Source organism: Eumetopias jubatus, unplaced genomic scaffold (genome assembly GCF_037043125.1).
Source record: "Eumetopias jubatus isolate StellerSeaLion01/CBP00866 unplaced genomic scaffold, mEumJub1_p1.0 scaffold_3, whole genome shotgun sequence".
Taxonomy (NCBI): domain Eukaryota; kingdom Metazoa; phylum Chordata; class Mammalia; order Carnivora; family Otariidae; genus Eumetopias; species Eumetopias jubatus.
Genome location: NW_028274809.1, coordinates 50,228,027 through 50,241,301, shown reverse-complemented (window position 1 = coordinate 50,241,301; position 13,275 = coordinate 50,228,027).

Below are 13,275 nucleotides of genomic sequence, written 5' to 3'. Positions count from 1 at the left end.
TGATTGACTGTTGTATCTGTCCATGGACCGCCTAAATATCTTGTCGCCAATTTAAAATAACAGCTACAACAAATTAACTCAATGTGTCGATTCCAAAGTCTGCAGAGAGCCCTAGTCCTAGAGAATGTAAAAGTTAAGCTCTCTCTTCCCTTGTGCTACAGGCATAGCATGTACTAATAGTCTTCCTTCATTTCTGATTCAAATCCTTCAAATTGATATAAAAGCATTTAATGGATTTTTAAAGGAGTATCCCCCTTAAAACAAGCTCTCTAATGAGTGACAAAGCTAGCTCACTATTGATCAGAAAGCAGATCTTCCTAAGACTTGAAAGACCTGACTTATTTCCCCAGCTCTCCAGGGACATGGAATATAAAAACCTTGCTCTCTTCTCTGGGCTTTGTTTGCCATTACTGGTGTATAAAATCTGGATGATCGTCTTCCCACTGGTGTCCCTCGTGGGAAGGTTGCGCACACAGAAGTTATCATATCTGAAAAATGCTGTAAAAGAAAATCTCTTCATGAATACGAAAGAGTAATGCTGTTGCCTTGGTCCTAAGTGCTCTAATTTCATACTGTTTGATGCAATATGATGTCAGCGCATTCTTTCCCTAGTGCTTAAAAACATCTAGTGAAAGATCACAACCAAGGGGTATTGTTTCTGGGTTGGCTTTATGAGGGTAGGTGTCATGACAGTCTCTGAAAAGAAGCGAGGGCAAGCTGATGTTAGAAGCAGTCACGGAGCTTTAGTGAAAAGGCTGTGCTGGCACCTGTCCAAGTGTCTGGCACAGAGAAGCAAGACTTCACCTGTCTACTACCAGAGCAGATTCTGAGTGGTTGTCCATAATGATACACCCATATACCAGCTGTGCTCAGCATTGAGCTAAGCCATCTGACTGTTTTAAGCATTCCTGTCTTGAATTTATATCCAAGGAATATCAAACCTTTTGGACAATGACAAATTGAAGTAGGCCTCCATAGGATGAACTGATGCTGGCCTGTCAGGCAGCTATAAGCACTGTTGCAAAGGCTAACAATAATCAGTCCTTCTAATGGCAAGCGAAAGCATTTAATTGGATACTGAGATGTGATTGGGATGAAATGTCAAGGGGAAAGTGAGAAATTCAAGGGTATTGGTCTGCCTAGTCTTGTTTTAAAAGAGACATATGTTGGCAAGATCTGTGGTTTAGCATTCTGGATTTGGCATTAAAGAGGAGTTTCAGGGCTTAATAGTTTTAGCCATGGTCCCCAAACTACATCAAATTTAATTACTTCCTTTTCTTGGCTGGATTAAGAGGAAAACTTTAACAAATAAAAACTTGCTCTGGGAAACATTACAGTTATATTTGTCTAAGTCTTTTGGAATATGAATCATCCAATAAAATTTAGAAAGAAAAATTTCTGTGTCTTGAATTGGTATGCTAATTAGTTTTACAACCCTACAAGTATTATATATGTCCATTAAGGTCATCTTTAAGCCACTTTAAACCAGTTGTTTCTAACTGATGGCACAGTCATGGACCTTGCATTATTGGGAAGCTGTTGCAATATGAAAATAGTGTTTTTCTTTTCTCTTTCTTTCTTCTTTCTCTTTTTCTCTTTTACTTTAATAGAAAACACTGAAAGTTTTCATTCTTATGCCTATAGTAATGCTTAAGTTGGTTATGATAAGAGAGAAAGCCTTTCCATTTGTACTTGATTTACAGCCCCGTTAGTATTATGCAACATTTAGGTGTAGAGCAGTGATTCTTAGGTGCTGCAGGGGAAAAAAATCTCTACTAAAGTGTTCAACAATGGTGTCAGAGATTAAGTAACCAAAAGGCAAGTTGTTCATTTTGCTTTCTAGAAATTCATGGCTCAGGGGAACTACCAAATAGATAAAGAGCTCATGACAGCCTTTGAGTGGACATTGGATGACACTAACACATATTCCCCCCTGTCCAGGGAAAATTCCCCTAGCTCAGACTGGTGAAAAAGTGGATGGTTCTGGGATGAAAGGAGCTGGGTATCTGCTTCAGCTCTGTCTTTCATACTCATCTCCTCTGTAAGTGATCTTATTTTCTCATCTGTAAAATAAGGCTAGTCTTACCTTTCTTATAAGGTCATTCTGAACATTGATTAAGGCAACTTTTTATGGATTAAGACAGTCTTAGTATAGACCTGACATACAGTATGTGCTAAGTAAATGAGACTTCCCTTCTTCATTTCCCCTTCCAGCTTTAGTGTGTGAAGTTTAGTTTAGTATAGTTTAGGGTGGTATCCAACTCCCTCCTCCCATCCCCAAGTGTGGCTGTTGGTTGCTTGGTCATGAGCTCTGTTGCAGTTATTTTTGAGTCCAGGCTTAGTGACGTTGAGTAGGGCTCTGAGGTTGGCCATTTTTTTCTGTTCAGTTTTTCTGTAACTTATTCTATTATAAACCCCAAATGTATTATGTATGTGATTATCACAGTGATTATAATAGTTAGCCTTTCCCTTGCCCCCCCAAATACTAGACCCAAAGTTCCAGAAGACTTTGTTTTAGGTTTGACAGACTTCCTAGAACCAAAAGCCAATTAAATGGCAGATGAACAGTTGGAACATGGTAACATAGATCTTTCTCTAAACTGGCTTCTTAGGATGATACTTAGAATGGTTTATTCACAGTACTAGGTTGTGTTCATTGGTCTAGAATAGTTCCAACCATAACATTAATCAGCAGCTCAGTTAGTGTCCATTTCTATAAAGGGGTAAGATTGGAACAACTGTATGTACTGTAGCATACATAGTTTCAGCTGTTTGGTTGATTAGACTTTAGAGCAAAATTATTTCAGAATGATATTTTTTTGTGTGAATCAATCCAAATGTGAGGTATTTTATAGTATCATTTTAATGTAGTAGATACACAAGTGGTTATAGATCAAAGTTAGTCTAGAATTGGAAAGAATATTTTTTATAAAGAAAGCTGAGTGCTGAATTCTGATAGCGTTTCTAACTGGACATTGAGGCTCCATATGAGTTTGGGAAAGCTTCTGGGGAGTTGAATTTACTTGAAAAATTAACTTTCAGAGGTCAGTATATAAGATCAATATTCTTAAAGTTCTGTAAAAGAATTTTATATCAATAAGTAATGTTTCAGTCTTTTTCCTTCAACTTCAGCTACCCTTATGCATGTTGGAAGCTAACAATTCTAAAATAGTACATTTTAGCATATACTAGCAATTATTATCTTTGTTTTGGCAATAAATACCTTCCTAAATGTCTGTTTCTTATTTATTGAAAGCTCAACAAATGGTATTCTAGAAGGGAGAATTTCAGAATGCTATCATTGGTCACAGCATGAGATTTTATATTATCACACAGTACCACATAAAGACTTTCTTCTGCAAAGGAAGGAGCAATAATTACTTCATTAGTTACATAAGAGAGTCATAGGTCTTCAGCATAAATTGAGTCTGATTCATCAAGGATATTATTAAGCTGTCAAAATCTGTCAATATGGAGTGTGACAACAACATGTAAGATCCCATTAAAGGGTCATTAGCAAGGACTTCAAGCTCATGCTTAGCATTTTCTCTGAGTTCCTAATGGAACTTTTTTCAAAATAGGATTTAAGTCAGGTGTCTCATAAACTTTAATGCTGTTGAAAGTTGGCTGTTGGAAGAAAGTATTAGTCTTTTCTGAGTTTTTTAGTTCCTATGTCAGCCAAAATGAAACAGCAAGCAGTTAGGTACAACCATAGTAATTTTCAAGCCTTGACATTTACACCCATTATTTTTTAAATCTGGTAAGCTCTGAAGATGGGCTCCAGTTGATGACATATTAGTTTGTATGTAGAGACTTAAACACTCCTCTGTCACCAACTGAATCATTATTGAATTTTTGCCATTTTTTGATAGGTTTTTTTTTTTCTGTAGAAGAAAAGGAAGTACAGTTTGTGATGAAAACTTATTTTTTCTTTCATTATACTGTCAATTGCTAGATGGGTGGTATTTGCAAATGACAGTGTCCAACATGAGAGTTAGTGCAATATTTTTTTTCTTTCTATAGAAATATCTGACAACCACAGAAAAAAGAAATGAGTGATTACCACTTTTTCTTGTTGCCATAAATATAACTCAAAATGCCAAATTGATCGAGTCTCAGCATTGTAGGTGATGGCAGATATGATCCAAATAACTTAGTTTTTCATTTAAATGGCAGACAGGCAGAGATTAGAGCTATTCTATAATTTTAATGAACACTAAGAAAAAGTGATCTGTGATGCATAGAGTAACAAGTTGAATTCTTTGAAAACAAAAATAAAAACTGGAGCTGTCAAAAAACTTTATAAAACTTCGAATAACTAAACAAAATTTCTTATGCTCGTACCTAGTATTTTTATTTTTTATTTATTTATTTTTTTAATTATGTTATGTTAATCACCATACATTACATCATTAGTTTTTGATGTAGTGTTCCATGACTCATTGTTTGCGTATAACACCTGGTGCTCCATTCAATACGTGCCCTCTTTAATACCCATCGCCAGGCTAACCCAACCCCCACTACCCTCCCTTCTAGAACCCTCAGTTTGTTTCTCAGAGTCCATAGTCTCTCATAGTTCGTCTTCCCCTCTGATTTACCCCCCTTCATTTTTCTCTTCCTGTTGTTTTCTTCTTCTTCTTCTTCCTTTTTTTTTTTTTTTTTTTAACATATATTGCATTATTTGTTTCAGAGGTGCAGGTCTGTGATTCAACAGTCTTACACAATTCACAGCACTCACCATAGCATATACCCTCCCCAATGTCGTTCCTAGTATTTTTAAATAGATAATTAAGATATAGTTTGGATAAAAGATGAAAATACATTTTGAAAATTTGGGATCAGATGTTGCATATAGTATATGCATAGGTATAATTTATTTGATAAGATCCTGGAACTTGAGGCCATATTCACCTGATGGAAGGAGAAAGTGGGAGGTTACATACAATTGCCAAGTAAAGATTAATTATAAGTGTGAGTGCTGAGCCAAATAAAGGAGTGGAGGTTGCAGGATAACCTTGAAAATCAGAGTGAGAAGAGCTGGAAGGTAAGAGACCATAACACAAGAGTAATAATAATAATAGGAGATTTAAAGCAATTAATAAGATATTTGGGACACCTGGGTGGCTCAGTCGGTTAAGTGTGTGACTCTTCATTTCAGCTCAGGTCATGATCTCGGGACCCTGAGATTGAGCCCCATATGGAGCTCTGTGCTGGGCCTGGAGCCTGCTTAAGATTCACTCTCTCCCTCTCCCTTGGCCTCCCTCCCGCCATGGGAAATTTATAAATACAGTCGAATTGGAATAATAATAATATTTCAAAATAAAAAGTTTTTTTAAATGTGAAATAATATTTTGAGGATTAAGAATAGAAAGCAGTTTCTCATGGAGAGAAGAAGGAAAAGATGAAAAAAAAAACAATAGACAACATCCATGTAACTAATGAACTTGAAAGATCATTATGATTATGGAGAAAAGTTTGAGTTCCCTTAAGTCAGAGTTTTAGGAAAATTATTTCTGCAAAGCTGCTGGGATTTATTTTTTTGAACCAATGATTTCATTTGCCAAATCCTCTGTTTTGAAGGCCATTAAGGTCTCTCAGGGATTTTCTTACAGGTTATTACAGTGACTCTTTGGAGGAGCTTATCTCCTTTTAATTTCTTTGAACTGACTTCCCAAACTTTTAAAACTCATTACACACTTGTGTTCATGACCTATCGTCCAGGTGTGGCTGCTTTTCCAGCGAGAGTGATCAAGAAGTCCGACAAAGGCAGTTTCCCCCCAGAGGCTGCCGCAGCGGACCCCACAGGGAGCATGCGCAGCCTACATTGCTGGGCTAAGAATGTCCAGGACGCCTTTCATTATAAATAGAGGGATGAGAAATTTCATGTGTGTGGTAAATCACAATTTGTAAAACTCTTTCAAACGAGCTATTTCAAAGGTCACCTTGTGAAGGCTTTATTTTTTTTCTTTCTTTAGGTTAACTCCAATAATTTATGTGTACCATTTTTATGGAATTTCTTCTATTTTACTGTATTCACAGGTATCTTCGCCTCCTCTTGGCTATAATAAAAGGGTGCAGATCATCTTTTACTCATTTTTGTACTCCATGTCTAGTTTGGTGCTTGGTACAGTGGGTACCTTATGACTTTTGTTTTGTTTTGTTTTTTTGAACAAGGAACATAAACTTTGGGATAGGTAGGGCCATTTTTTATAGACCTATTTGCCCACTTAGACATTAATGAAACTTAACATTTCTGAGTCTTATTGTATGTGATGGTTGTTAGTTGGGTAATCAAGATGTAACTGTGTCATGTTCCAAGACAGTTGTTTCATATTTTTAACTACATGATTTCCTTAATTTGTGCTCATTTCTAAGTTTTTGAACTGTGTTTTTCTTTCTGTTTGTTCTTTTTAAAGTTTTCACTGTAGTTTTTGTAACTCTTGTTTCTTCTCAAATATACAGAAATATGTGATGGTTTTATTTTCTTGTTTTATTGAAAATTTTAATTAGTTAAAATGAGATTCATATGTAAACATGAAATGAAATACTACAAATGGTAGGAAAATAGCATCATATTGAGTTATTGAGAAAGATGAGATTTTTTATATTACGAGATTGTCGTGTTGGTCAGCTGTATTTAGCAAGGTCAATACAGGTACTGACAATTGGTAAAAGGTCAGAAAAAAGGTTTTAACATTGTGTTTAAATTCAAAGTATTGTCAAAAGTTGAATAAATTTATGATAACATTAAGAACTGCCATCGGATATTTGGTTAAATGCACAATGAAAGATCAGTTTTAAGAAAAATCAGACCTGTGCCTTGCATTGAACAGGGTAAGTGGACTGGCGAAACTACTAATTGATACTTTGGGTAGAACTGCCATATTAGAGATTGGGGTGTCTTAATGCCCGAGTTGAGTATAAAATCTGCTTGATTTTTAAGCAGAGGAGCGGCAAAAGGACCAGCAAGCCTGGGTTTTATCACCTGGCTGGGCTCACAATAGAGAGGGTGTTGGTGCCACAGGGTGAATACCTTGTCAGCCTAAAGGCTGTATCTCTGGCTACTGATGTGTATATGGCAAAGGACTAAAACTGTGAATGCAGAGTACCCTCTTTTCCCCATCTTCTATGGAGAGTATTCCAGACAAATATGGTGCTTGCTCTTCACAGGGAGATATGTCCCCATTGGCTATTGGCATGTGTTGTGAGCTAATTTAGGTTCCCTGAGCATACGTGAAAATCTCAGTAGCTAAGCCCCTCATTATTGTGTCTGAGACTTTTTATTTTGTGATGTGGATACAGTAAGCAGGAAGAATAAAACATTGCTCAGATAGGATTTCTACTCAGAAGCTTTTTCAAAGGAGGCTATGAATTATAATGCAAAAGGCCATTGCACTCACTGCATGGTGATCTGGTTGTGAAAACAAAGCCTCTCTTTGATAGCTGGGGAACAACTAATTCTAAAGATCAAAATACTTGTTATCATAATAAGAAACCCAAATGTATGCCTGTGTATGTATTCTTTCCCAAAATATGTCACCTCAAAGTTCAAAAACTAAAATGAAACAGGGATTGTGATATCGTTACTGGTCATTCTGGGCAACCAGGTGAATTTTTTTAAGCCTCCAAACTTTTCCTTCACTGATGCTCTGTTACCTCTTTTTGAGGACACTCTTCAGGTTTCTCTTTCTCTTTCTGGTGCCTGGAGTTTCTGGCAGTATGACAAGATAAACAATTGACTACAGCAGGGGTTGGCAAACGGAGGCCTATGGGTCCCATCTAGCCCCTGGCCTGTTTTTGTACTGCCTGCAAGCTAAGAGTGGTTTACATACTTTGAAAGGATTGTAAAAAGCAAAAACAAACAAACAAACAAACAAAACCAAAGAATATTCGGTAGAGACCATGGGGTGTCCTGCAATGCCTAAAATACCTACCATCTGGCTTTTGACAGAAAAATTTGCCAACCCCAGCACTACAGAATGAAATTCAAATGCCTTAACTTGCCATTCCTGCTTTCTTTCACAGCTTCCTCTCACCTCGTCTTACTACTTCCCATGCACATCTTGGCCTCTACAGCTGCATCAGATGTCTGTCAGTTCCTGCAAGGCTGAATTCTAGCCCCCGCACCCGCCCACCGCCCCGCCCCAGTGCCTCTGTGTCTTTTCATGTGCTCTTCCCTCTTTCTGGAATGAATCTTCACTTCTCTGAAAATAGCAATGTACACAATACAGATATCCAATGAATATTGACTAATTCAATAAATCTTATTAAATAAATAATATCTAGAGCCAAAGAGAAAATTACAGATACCAGATGGAAAACTAGTGAAAAATTTGTGGTTCCTGTTGTTATTGGTCATGCTGCTGTTGTTGACAGCTCTCTTCTCACCCTGCCTAGGTTATTCACTATCAGCATAACTAATGTAATGTTTATTTTTTGATCTTTCTTTTCTCATTTGTGTTTTATTGATAAAATTTTTTCAAGGCATAGAAAAGCTCAGGATTTTAAAGATTAGTTGCCTGGTGCTTTAAGCAATGGTTAGGAAGGAAGGTAACATTTTAAGAGAGAAAAAGTAACTTGTAACAGCAAGTGATTTTGCAGGGAAGATATATGCATCAGATAGTGTGTTTGTTATGGAAAGGAATTAAGATCATTAGCCACAATCAGCCATTTTAAAGCCTTGGGTTTACTAGGGCTCCACTGAAGAACCTCTCATGATCACCCTTGTAGTACACTTAATGATAAAGGGAATTTAATGCATTTAGATACAAATATGAATAATAAAAAGTTTGTTTTCAAATCTAAAGGAAGGAAGTGAAAATGGATTTGTTTGGCAGCCTCCCAGCTATGGGAATTAGAGGTTGTAATGAAACTAAGATAATTGGTATATATGTTAGGTTACAATAAAGATGTGGTAATTTAGCACTGATCCTAAAACCATGATAAAATATTCTATTGTGAAATCTTGACAAGAGGGGTAAAAGGGAGTAGGAAATGAAGCATACCTAGTACCATAAGGTAAACAATACAGGGGTTCTTTTTTTTTTTTAAGATGTTATTTATTTATTTATTTATTTGAGAGAGAGAGAGCGCATGTGTGAGCATGAGTGTGGGGCAGGAGGGTGTTATAGGGACAAAGGGAGAGTGAAAAGCAGACTCCCTGCTGAGTGGGGAGCCCGACTTGGGGCTCCATCCCAGGACTTCAGGATCATGACCTGAGCCGAAGGCAGACACTTAACTGACTGAGCCACCCAGGCACCCCAACGATACAAAATTTCTTAAATGATGGTTTAGAAATAATAAAAGAGGTAACTTATTCTTTCCCATTCTTAATTTCTAGGTTTGGAGCAAGCTTGTAATTTTAAGCTGTTCAAAAGCAGTTCTTGTTCATTGCTTTCCCATGACCTTTAAGGAATTTGTGATTAAAACTCCACCTCCATATTTTCCCATTTTGGAGCTACCCAGCAAAGCTGTTCTTTAGTCAATATAATGCCTTCATTTCTTGTTCTGACTTGACCTGAATTTTTTTTGTGTGTGTGTGATACTTTTCTCCTGGAAAAACCTGTTTCAGTCTTTGGCATACAACTCACTCCTTCTGTGGGCAAGTAAAATAGTGACAAAGTGTCAGATTCCATTCACTTTAATTTCCTTGAGAATCCAGCTATCTCATTTATCTGTTCATCATCTTCCCGGTGGGAAGTAATTGCTACTGTCATTTTTATTAAGATTCACTTTTCGTTGTCATTTACAGAACATCCAAATGGATGTGTCACCATCCTTTTGAGATGGGAGGTCAACAAGTTACTATGTGGCTGACACTGTATATTTTATTTTATTTACCTGATCTGGGAAACTTTTGGTCTCCTTTAGAGAATGAGGAAAAAAAAAGCCTTAAAAAGGCTTTGTAAATCTCACTTTACTCAATGCTTTGGTTCATTCATTCACCAAATTGAAGGAAATCATGTCCACTTTTCTAATTTAAGTCCAGTGGACCATTTTTGGGTACTCATTTATTTTTGCTCTAAGTAATTTCATGTGTTTTGAAACTTTGGATTTTGCATGTAAATGTGATTCTAAAGTTCCTAGTGGAATTTGGAGAAGAAAATTTCAAATATTGTCAATCAAATCTCTCTCTCTACCTACCTACCTACCTTTTGATAACTATTATTGTTCACAGTATCAGGACTAGACTTGGTGAGACTGGAGATGCTGCTCTTTCTTCTACACTTACCCTTTCAAGGGTGTGTAGATCACAGTCAGGGAGCTTGTCAGCACACAGGCCCATGGCTGTGCTAGGGTGTAGACCATTAATCCTTCCCTCCCTAGTCACTCTCTTTCAGACAGCTGACTTAGAGCAATCACCTATGACCCAAGGTCAGCCAGTCTAGGTAATAACCTTTGCATCGCACTGACAGGAAGAGATGAGTTTGGAACGTCAGATTATCTCTTAGTAATTTTCATTAGGAAACACGGATAATCCTTGCAATTATAAATGGAGGGCAGGGGAATATTAGCCAGAAAAAGGGATGAAATCTTGCCATTTGCAATAGCCTGCATGGACCTGGAGGGCATTATGCTGAGGGAAATGAGGCAGAGACAGAGAAAGACAAATACTGTATGATTTCATTCATATGTGGAATCTAAAAAACAAGACAAATGAATAAGCAAAAAGCAAAAACAACCCATAATACAGAGAACAAACTGATGGTTGCCAGGGGAGTAGGGGTAGAGGGATGAGCAAAATGGGTGGAGGGGAGTGGGAGATACAGTCTTCCAGTTACGGAATGAATAAGTCACAGGGATAAAAGTTACAGCATAAGGAATATCAATGGTGTTGTAATAATGTGTGGTGACAGCTACACTTGTAGTGAACGTAGCATATAGACTTGTCGAATCACTATGTTGCACACCTGAAACTAATGTAACATTGTGTGTCAACTCTACTTCAACTGAAAAAATGGAGGATGAAAAGGATGCAAAGAGGGAAACTACGTGGTAGGGCTGGGGCCATGAGGATTTATGGAGAACTGAAATTATAATCTAACATATTTTCCCAGAGATGGAATATGAGACCTTATGACCTTTGGGCATGACTGAAAGGTCAATTCCCTGAGTTGCCTCCATGTTTGACTATAGTTCAAGTCTGATTTCAGTTTATATAGCTTTATGATCCTACCTTCCCAGACATTCCCCCTCCCCCCGCCCGCCGCCCTGAGGTAACTTGAGTTCCTTATAGTCAAAAGAATTAACCAGAAACAAATGAGCTTATTGTCATTTAGACCTTCCTCCCTGAGCAGGATATCAATACGCTCCATCTTACACTCCTGCTCTGTGCATGCCATCAGTGTGTGCTGTGCACAAGGGTCTGACAGGTGGCCATTATCCATTCAGGGAATGTCATGCTCTTACTGTTTTCCCCTGGACAGCTGGGAATTGTAGAACTGTCAAAATTTAAACATGGTGCAGCTCTCCTTAAATGTGCCTATGTGAGGAACATACGGTATCTTTCGCACTTAATAGGTGATCTAAGTATTTCTGGATTGAATTAAATTGTATGTGTATTTCATACTTAGTTTTTCTTGTGCGAGGAAAACACTACCAGCCTGAGTTTGCTTTTGGGGTAGTTGAGGGGCAAAGGCCCTACTCTGTCCCCATCTTGACCTTAACCTTTACTTGACCTTAACCTTTACTTTTGTATCTTGCTTGCTTGAAAGGTATAAGCCCATATAGCTCAAGACACTTGGAATTGTTTGGAGAAAGGTGTTGTCTTCTATGCTCTAGGATATTGACTTGGCTCCTCCTTTCTGTCTCCTGACATTCCCTGGCTCTTCCTCAGGGCTGGTGCTGTGATATTATTGTGTAATAAAGGTATATACAGAGGAGCCTGGGTGGCTCAGCCGTTAAGCATCTGCCTTTGGCTCAGATCATGGTCCCAGCCAGGGTCCTGGGATCAAGCCCCGCATCACATTGAGCTCCCTGCTCCACGGGAAGCCTGCTTCTCCCTCTCCCACCCCCCCCACCTGTTTTTTTTTTTTTTAAAGATTTTATTTATTTATTTGAGAGAGAAAGAATGAGATAGAGAGAGCATGAGAGGGGGGAGGGTCAGAGGGAGAAGCAGACTCCCTGCCGAGTGGGGAGCCAGATGCAGAACTCGATCCCAGGACTCCAGGATCATGACCTGAGCCGAAGGCAGTCGCTTGACCAACTGAGCCACCCAGGCGTCCTCCCCCCGCCACTTGTGTTCCTTCTTTTGCCGTGTCTCTCTCTGTCAAATAAATAAATAAAATCTTTAAAAATAAAAAAATAAAAAAAAAGGTATATCCATTTGGTCTTTGTCTCTGTTCCTGGCACAGAGCTCCTAAAGCCCTTGTAATTTCCTAAGACATATGAGTATCTTTTTGTGCTAATGAGATGACTGGTGGTGTCAGTTTCCTAGACAGCTGCAGGATAGAGGCTGGTCACCAAAATGACCAAGGTATGTTTAGAGGGTTGGAACTTTCAGTCCCAACCCCTGACCTCTGGGGAGCGGAGAGGGGTTGGTGATTGATTTGTCACCAATGGTCAGTGATTTAATCAAGCATGCCTAAGTAATGGAACCCCCTTAAAAACCCTAAACAACAGGGTTCAGAGAGAGTCCAGGTTGGTAAACACATCCACGTGCCGGGAAGGTGGCCCATCCCTACTTCATGGGGACAGAAGTTTCTGTGCTTTGTATCTTTCTGGACCTTGCCCAATGTACTTCATCTGGCTGTTAATTTTTATCCATTATAGTATCTTTCCTAATAAACATTTACAAGTAAATGTTTCTCTGACTTTTGTGAACCATTCTAGCAATTTATCATAACGGGGGGGGGTGATAATTGGAACCCTCAATTTGGTAGCCAAGTTGGACAGAAGTCTGGGTACCCTGGGGACCCATTAGTTGCAGCTGGTATCTGAAGTGAGGGCAGTCTTGTGGGACTGAGCCCTTAAACCTGTAGAGTTGGACACTCACTCCAGGTTGGTAGTGTTAGAGTTGAATTAAATTATAGGACACCCACTTGATGTTCAGAGAGTTGGAAAATTGGTTGATCCCCACCCCCAATTTGATGTCAGAAGCAATGTGAATAGAGAAACTTTTGATAGTAAATATTTATAATTTACTATTTAAAATAGTAAATAAAATATACTCTGGGCACATGATAGGTAGTACTGAACATGAAAAGTCAATCAGGTAGCCATTATGTAATGAGCAATTTTATTAAATATAGTTTCATTCAACCTTGTGAGTTTCCT